The following is a 9599-nucleotide window of genomic DNA, read 5'->3' as shown; positions in this document are numbered from 1 at the left end:
TCTAGCATTGAAGCGAATTTCCTTTTCTTCACTCTTCATGGGTTTATCAAGATTCTTAATGGGTTTCATCCCATCACGAGTAACTCTCCAAACACCCAAATCAATAGTTTCAAGGTGGCAAGCCATTCTAGCTTTATAATAGGGGAAGTTAGTGTTGGCAAAGTGTGGAGGCCTAGAGGTATCCATCCCAACCACTCTAAATGACGTCGGCTCAACGGCGGTTAAGCCAAAGATCCAAATTGAGCCAACCGGCCCTGATACCACTTGTAGGGGACCGTAATGCCTAAGAGGGGGGGGGGTGAATTAGGCAACTTAAAATTCTAACTCTAAACTATGGCCTCTTTTTCTAACCCTAGCAAAACCTATGCAATAGATAAACTATCTAAATGTGCAACTGTGGTTTTACTAGTGTGTTGCTATCTCTACCACAAAAGGAGTAATATAATCAATGTAAATACGAAAGCTAAAGAGCAAGGTAGAGATATACAAACTTCCATCGATGACTACAAGCCCCTCCAATATACAATAATGGTGCGCGCAAGCAACGAGTGATGAGAGGTATGCAAACCTCACTAAACACTAGGCCTAAACCTAGAGCAAGCGCATATGCAGTGGTCTAATCAATCTAAGCACTTCGCAAAGCACCTACGCTAATCGCCTAATGAATCACGAAGCACTATGCAAGTAGAGATCACTAAAATAGTGTTTCAACACCCTTGATATGTTTCATTAGCTCCACTCTCTTCAAATGGCCGATTAGAGGGTCTATTTATAAGCCCCACTGAGAAAGTAGCCATTGAGGATGAAATCCTGCTTTTCTGCTACTGACCGGACGCTGATCACGTCATAACCAAACGTGTCTGGTCGTCCCAACCGTTAGAGCCACGATCAACTGATCAGGCGCTGCCAGCGTTCGGTCACATGCCACTGGACGCGTCCAGTCACAATTTCGCCGCTCTGGAACCTTTCTATACTCGATCGGACACTGCAGTTCTGCATCCGGCTGTTTTGCTACTAGCATCTAGTCCAGCGTCCGATCGCTGCTGCTATTGCCGAGCCTCCTGATCGGAGCGTCTGTCGCTTTCCGGTAGCATTCGGTCCAGCGTCCGGTCACCTTTGTGAGCTTGTTTCTTCATGATCTTGCATACAGCTTGGTTCCTATCTTCGTGCTTAGACTTTGCTTGATATCTTAGGTCTTCTCTTGTGCTCCTAGGGTCTTGCTTATGGTGTTGATCATGGATCATCATGTCGCCTTCGTCCAAGTCACATCTTGCGCCCTATTGAACTACAAAACAATCACTTGCAAATTTATTAGTCCAATTTGATTGTGTTGGTCATCAAACACCAAAATCTAAAGTAAATGGGCCTAGGGTCCATTTTCCTTACAGCCCAACAATGGGATCTCCGCCTAGGGGAGACCAACGGGCCTCCTGGATCAGATGACTCAGGCGAATACCGAGAGATAGGTAAGGAGCAGAGGTGTAACACCCCTGGTATTACGAGCTTGCTTAGCACCAAGATTTAGACCTAAGAGGATTTACCGAAATGATTTTCTCAGATTTTAAAAAGTTAACTTATGTTTAAAAGTGTCAATTTTGGCAAATTATACTGAACAACGGGTTAATTAGTTCCAGATGTTTTGTTTCTATGAGTTAGTATGATGTATGGACTAGTGCTTAAAAATGTCTGATAGCAAGTAAAAGGGCGAATAGCTTGTTTATTTGATTAAGCATGAAAAATGAATTTTATAAACAAAAATATGATACGACTGACATACAGTACTTAAGTAAAATTCAGAGCATGATTTTTTGTTGCATTTAAAATATCGAGTAACAAACTTTAGTGCTTTAGCCGTGCTTGAAAATATATATAGTCAGCTTGGAAAATGAATATTTGAGGGCTAAAATGATATATAATGTGGGTAGAAGAACATCGTGAGTGTGTCAGTATGTTTGTTTCAACTATTGATGTGATGTTTGTTAGTTTCAAAAGGAACGAAAATAGAAAACCCGTTCATAGTTTGTGTCGATAAACATTAGTCAATTTGAAAAGTGATTTTTATAGAGCGGCAATAATATAGAACGCGTTGGGGACGTGTCGATGACGCTTTGTTCAAGAACTGGCAACTGTAGCAAATGATCTCGGCCGCTCACCTCAGCTACCTCGCTTACTCTAGGCCGTTCGTTCCATCTACCCGAGCTGCCAAAGTCACCAGCGCATAGCGCAAATATGCATCCAAGTAGCAAATATGCATGCATCACTAGTAGCGCTCAGTGAGAGCACCCTGTCGGTAGCACACCATTGTAGTGAGAGCCAAGCCTTAGTTGCTGCCGCCCCCGCTAAGCGCCACCGTCCAACTCATCGCATCACCCTGCAGCACCATCAATGCCTCTATCTTGTCTCTGTTGCCTATCTTGTCTTCCTCTGCGGTCTACCCTTGCTTGTCTTGACTGCCTCTACCGAGCCAAGTACTGTCATGGCAGCACCCGTGTCACCTTGGACTACTCCCCGCGCTCCTCCTTTTTCCTCTCCGTGTTGCATGCCTGTGCCCGGTCGTGGCCGTGCACCATCCAGCACTAGACCACAGCCCGTAGCGCTGCCATCCTGTGCCACCATCGTGCCCCGCCATGGCCACTTCCCCACCGCTGTTCGCATTGGTATGGTTTCGTTGCCACGCGCTGCCCATCCACTACCTCATGCCCACACCATCGCTCTACTTTTCCCCTCTAGTTGCTGCACCACCGTGCTGGCCCCGGTCCACGCTAGACCACCACCCCTCAGCGCTACCCCTCCCAGCGCAACAGCCACCGCACCCAGGAGCACCATCGCCGGTCCCCCCCCCCTCTCGCGAGCGCACGACTCCACCCCACTCCTCCGCCGCTACGCAACCGCCCTCCCGTGCTCCTTCCTTGACCCACCATAACAGCAACTATGGCCGCCCATGGCCAGACCTTGGCAGGTCCTCCCCGGCATGTCTATGCGCTCCTTTGGGTCCGTGTGGGCCCTAGGCCACCCCCGTACCAGCACCTCACTGTCGGTGCGGCCCCCACCGTAGAGCCGTCCGGTCGCCATGCCACGCCACCACTCCACATTGCCCTGCTGCTGTGGGCCACCTCATCCAGTGTTGTTGGCGCCCTTAGATGCGGGCCAGTCCCACATGCCCCCGTGGTCGGTTCTCTGCCACTGCCGTGCTATTCCCGTGCCGAATCGGCCGCTGGTGACGCCTCCTCTCTGTGTGCTCTATTTTGAGGAAGGAGAGAAGGTGGGAATGTGTTAATAGAAGGCTTTTCGGGGGCCTAGTTGTGAAATACATGACTTAAATGAACAGTGTTGATGTCCGGTGGGTGGATTAAGTATAAGTACAGGGGTCTTTTCACAAAATGGTGCCGTCGCCGCTGGGCTCGCCCGTGTGGGCCGACCGCTGCCGGTTTGCTGGGCCATAGCCTGCGCACCTAGGCCAACCGTGCCAGTTACTGCCGCCCGTCTGCGCCTGGGCTGTGCCTGGCCAGCGGGCCGCGCGCGCGTCCGTCCGCGTGGGCCGATTTGGTGGCCGCTGGCCCTTTGAGTTTTCTAAGCAATTGTTAATTTAGTTGTGGAAATAAACTTGTAAAATCAATATAAATTTGTGTAGTTGTCCAAAAATTATGAAACCAAGTTTGTTAAGTTTCTAAAATTATGATCTATCTAATAGAGTATTTTGTTTGCATAGGTTCGGTATGTTTTAGGGTTGCCATAATTAATTTAAATTGCTTAGTTTTAATAAGACCTAAGTTTGTAGGAATTTTTGTGGGGAAATGGTGATAGTGTTGACTCTAAAAATTTTATGGTAGATTCCTAATATTATTAGATGCTCGCTATTATTTTTGTAGTTCCTGAATAATTAGTTTGCTAGATAGATAATGATGCACTATTTCGAATAAAGGTTAAAACGATGGAATGGAATAAAGAAACACCTTGAAATTGTATAACTAAAACATTTATTGGAAAACAATGTCTTATTCGACAATATGGATATGTAGCCTAAGTACGGTCATCGTTAGCACTAGCTCGTTAACTTGAGAGACGTAAATCGTATTTTATAAGTCACGGTTGCAGTTGATTAATTACGTCTTTGCATTGCATCGCATCGCATATCATAATAGGGACGTCGATGGATCGTAGAGTCATCTGGAGTATTAAAAAAAGATGGTGTCTCGATGGTCATTCCATCATGATGGAAAGCTAACTTCTGATTAAATCTTACCTAGGCAAGTCCCGATGCATAACCCCTACTTTTCTACACTTTAAATTATATTTGTGCATTAAATTTTAAAGAGTTGAATGAAACCCACTTGCATATATATATCTTTATCCTATGAGTCTTACTAGTATGACAGGATCATGTAGAATGCTATGCTATAGGACTCTGGTAGAAGTCGAGTGATTGCATGTCACTCGCGAGAGATAGGAAATATATTACTGTATTATTATCACTTGGAAAATATAAATGGTGGAAAGGAAAAATGGTGACCGGGCAGATATATGGTTTGGGTATTGGTGGGTGTAAGAGGTTGTGTCCTACAGCCAATGGGACATGGCTTGGTTACACTGCTTTCCCTGTCTATGTCGGTTAAGGACCGACCGTTGCCTTAGACGATAGGCAAGTCATAGACTTATTATCCCGAATACATACTTAGGTATGGGCATAGGGAAGACTTATTACTCTCTTATCATGGGTTTCAGCTCTTTCTGGACCAACTGTCAGGGTAGTTTTTGGGTGGAGGTCCTTGCACCGCACTGAGTCTAGGACTCAGGGGCGGGGGCTTGGAGTCCTAGTTTGGACAGGGACCTGGACCACGTGATAGGAGGGTAGTAGGTTCATCCTGCTTGTGCCTAGGGTACAAGAGGGGCATGTGTTTTGGGGTAGCCAGCTAGGAACATTAATTCACGAATCGCCGTCGTGTCGGTACGACTTGTCTAAACTCTAGCATCGTAGTAAGAACGGAAAGATGAAAGATGGTAAAAGGAAATCTAATTGCTTACCACCTGTTTGAAAGTAGCATAGGTGCTTACATAAAATGGTTAGTTAATGAACTAATGCGACTGCTAATAAAAATCGAATATAAGGACGCATGCTTAGTAATGCATCCTGTAGATGTAGTAAACCCACAAGCCATATAGCCTTACATATCCTTGGAGTCTTTTTCTTTCCTCCTATCAGGTAAGTCTTGCTGAGTACAATTGAGTACTCAGGGTTTCATTTCCCCCTGTTGTAGGTGACAGGTGGATGCTAGAGCTGACCCTTGTGTGTAGATTTCTTCTGGTGGGCTTAGAGAGGATTCCTTTACGCTGCGATCATAGTTTTTATTTATAACTCTCATCAAATGTTTTTATAAATGAAAGTTCTATAATCTGTTGTCATAGCTTATATACTAATATTTCATCATGTCATAAATAAATGTTTAATTCTGTTATAACTCTGTTCACATGTTTATATTCCGCTGTTTAATTAAATTGTTCATAACTCTGATAATATGATTACATTTCATTGTTTATAATAATAAATATTATACCCTGATGTTGTATTAAAAGTGATGTAAGAAACGGTTAAGAATGATGTAAGCTTTATCCTCTCATTTGTGATCCTGATGAAAAAATATTTATTTTTGGGTTCTCCCTCGGGGTGTGCCCGACGGAACTGCGTATTTTGGTGTTCTCTCTTGAGTACTTAGTGTCTAATGGAAGACAAGTACTCCTAGGAGGCATTAGATTAGGCAGTTCTACCACAAGAGGGACACCCCATGTGGGCCATGCCGACTCCGTCATGAACGATGAGCGTGGATCTCGGTCAGACATATCCGATAGGAGCTCCTCAAACCCTGTCACTCGAGTCATCAAGGTAACATTACCAACCCCCACTATTTCTTTATATAATCATTCATCCATCTACTGTCATTCATACATTCATACACGCATTCACACATTCATTCATACAAGTCATTCATTTATTCCATACATCCGAAGCATCGCATATGCAGTTAAATGCATCATAACACTCCGTGTTGCGTCACGAAGCGGCAGTTGCCTCATTCAACATGAGCAACGATCGACCGGGGTTCGAAGGCTGGTCCATGAAGGGCTCAAGGCTGCCTCGCATCAAATAGAGCTAGGGAAGAAAACATAGATGAGCCCTAGTGGCCCTCGCCCAGTCTGCTCCAAAGCAGACAAGGTCATCTCAACCTTCTCGTTCGATCCTAACCTTGAGCCATGCCTATAGAATCTCCATTGAGGGGAGGCCAGCGGGCCACTCGGGTCGGTCTGTAGAATGACCTAGGCATCTGCTAGGACATGGGTTAAGGAGCAATGGAATGCCACATGAAGGCTATGCCGACCCCATCATGAATGATGAACCCATATTTCACTCGAACATGCCCATTAGCGAGCTCACCGAACATGTCACTCGAGCCATTGAGGCAAGCGATGTTAGCTCAGCCCTCTAGTTATAGAAACCATGGATGGGGTAATGCATGAAACTCAACCAACCCCTTTCGAGCCCAATGGGGCTTAGGGGCTCAGGACGCCCAACACCTCGGCATGACCTCGGCTACGCCTAGATCCATGACTCCAACTCGCTCGATCCCTCGGCGCGCCCGGTGCCTAGATCCGTGACTCTAACTCACCTGATCCCTCGGCACGCCCAACATCTAGATCCACGACTCCAACTCGCTCGATCCCTCGGCGCGCCCAATGCCTGGATCCGCGACTCCAACTCACCCGATCCCTCGGCACACTCGACGCCTGGATCCACGACTCCGACGTGACTCTGACTCACCCGATCCATCGGCTATCCCTCGGCTATGCTCGATGCCTGGGTCTATGAGTCAATCTTACTCGATCCCTCAGCTGTCCCTCGGCTACGCCCGATGCCTAGGTCCGTGAGTCCATCTCGCCTGATCCCTTGGCTGTCTCTCAGCTACGCCCGACGCCTAGGTCCATGAGTCCATCTCGCTCGATCCCTCAATTGTCCCTCGGCTGCGCCCGATGCCTAGGTCCATGAGTCCGTCTCGCTCAATCCCTTGGCCCATGGCTGCGCTCGACGCCTAGGTCCACGACTCAGTCTCGCCCGATCCCTCGGCTGCGCCCGACGCCTAGGTTCGCGAGTCTATCTTGCCTGATCCCTTGGCTGTCCCTCGGCTGCGCCCAACGCCTAGGTCTATGAGTCTGTCTCGCCCTATCCCTCAGCTGTCCCTCAGCTACACCCGGGGGTGCGCTTGCGCGCACCCGCTGTCAAAACAAAAAAATCCCCCGTTGGCAACACGAAAAACCCCCCAAACGATTCTACCGAATCGCCCGGGGGCTCAGAGCTACACCCACGGGTGGGCTCGCACGCACCCACTATCATGACAAAACCCCCCAAACGATTCTACCTGAATCGCCTAGGGGCTTGGGGGCTCCTGTCGGATTCATAAACTCGAGGTCCCTCATGGACCTGGTTCCTAGCAAAAGCTCACCCCAGCAGACGATGTTGCGAACGACACGCAACTCCTGGGCCGGCCCAAATATCTAACGACAGGCCAAAAGGGCGATTCAATCTCTGACCGAAAGGCCTGGCCAAGGAGGAACGGTGCTTGTTTCTGACTTCGGCCCGCCTCTTCGATCGAAAGGCCTTGCTTCCGACTCTGGCCCGCCTCTTTGATTGGAAGGCCTGGCTGAGGAGGAACAATACTCACTTTCGACTCTGACCCGCCTCTCCAACTAGAAGGCCTCGCTTTTGACTCTAGCCCGCCTCTCCGACCGGAAGGCTTGGCCGAGGAGGAATAGCGCTCGTTTCTGACTCCGGCCCGCCTCTCTGACCAAAAGGCCTGGCAAGGAGGAACATCGCTCGGTTCTGACTCCGACCCGCTTCTCTGACCGGGGATACACTGAACCTTTGCTTATATCTCTTCTCTGACTGGCGTTGTCAGAGCCGACTGGGACCAACCGACCTGGGACGCCCGCTCGGTGAGGACCTAGAAAACGGATGGAGCAAGTAAGGCAGGATGCTCAAGTCAACCGTAAAACCAAGGACCGTACCCTGTACACCTGTAGGACAGTACCGATAGGATATGTTAGAAGGGTGCCCTGCAACCTTCTAGACATGTCAGAACCCAAGCAGTGTTGTGGGCATCGATGTTTGCCTCACAATATTGTGGACGCCATCAATTCCCATACCAGGCGAACACGGTAAAACCCTCCACATGCATCTAGGCATCGACAGTGTTATGGACGCCGTCATTTGTCATACATGGAGAATGCGGTAAAACCTCCCACATGCATCTAGTACAAACAGTGTTATTGGCGCCTACAATCATCTTGTACCTGACGACGTGGGTAACAAGACTTCGTAGCGTACGTACTCTCTCTCTCACTTATAAAGGCCGTCCCCTTCATCTATAAAAGGGGACACGCTCTCTCCCAATAAGGACGATCAATCTCACAAACACATAGAACTCCAAGGACTCTCGAACAATTCGAACAACCAACGATCGATTCACCCTCTGCTAGCTTTAGACACTCTAAAGCTACACAGAGCGCATGCTCGAATACTTAACGCACGTAGGAGCTCCTATCACTCTCGGCCCTTCGGTTTGAAGTCCGACTGGACCTCTTGCACCTCTATCTTTCTCCCTCTCGTTTGTAACCCCACAACAAACTTTGAGCACCTAAGCTCAGGAATAAAGTCATCGACCGACTCAAACTGGACGTAGGACACGTTGTCTGAACTAGTATAAACCCTACATTATTGAGTGCTAGGCCATACCCGATCACAACGTACGACAAAACTATAAACATTTACGTGTTGATCATTTTTTGCATCGGCGGGTGCGTTGGAGGGCCCGCAACTGTGGGGGCAACGTGGAGGGCATCCAACGGCCGAAAAAGGATCGGATGGCCAGGAAGAGAAAATTGTGGATGAATAGGAAACTATGAGGACGAAACTGTAGGTAAATAGTGGAGTTTCACCACGTTTAGAGGTCTTACTCTAAAATAAATATTAATTAATAATTAATTAATTAATAATAATATATATATAGTATATTATTATTATATTATTATTATAGATAGATAGATGTTGGGATAAGTTTGGCATATACTTGCAAGCTAAAGAATAGATGCAGACGGAGCTAGGGGTCTCTAAATTACATAATTGTTCACATTTACGCATAATAACATTTTTAATGTATATATTGTGCCTAACAATAGCGAGGCAAATACTTCTCTGTTCTTTTTATGTCATATTAGGTTTAACCAAACAAAGTCAAACATTTCTATTTCTGACCATCAATTTTAAAAAAGTTGCATATTAGCTAATAACATAGTATTTATGTATTTAGATTCACTATAAAAAATAATTTCATAATATATAATTCACATGTTGTGAAACAATATATTTTTTAATTGATGGTCAAGCATAAAAATGTTTAACTTAGGATAAACCTAATACTGCATGTAAAAAGTAAAATCAATCTTAATTTATTAGTTGTTCCTAGGTATATGATGCGTGTATATCTAAGTCCTGCCTTGAAAAATATATTACAAAAATCTTCATTAATGTAAATTATAATATGTCTGTTCTATTT

This window comes from Miscanthus floridulus, chromosome 1 (assembly GCF_019320115.1).
Source record: "Miscanthus floridulus cultivar M001 chromosome 1, ASM1932011v1, whole genome shotgun sequence".
Classification (NCBI taxonomy): Eukaryota; Viridiplantae; Streptophyta; class Magnoliopsida; order Poales; family Poaceae; genus Miscanthus; species Miscanthus floridulus.
Note: the sequence above shows the minus strand (reverse complement) of the source record.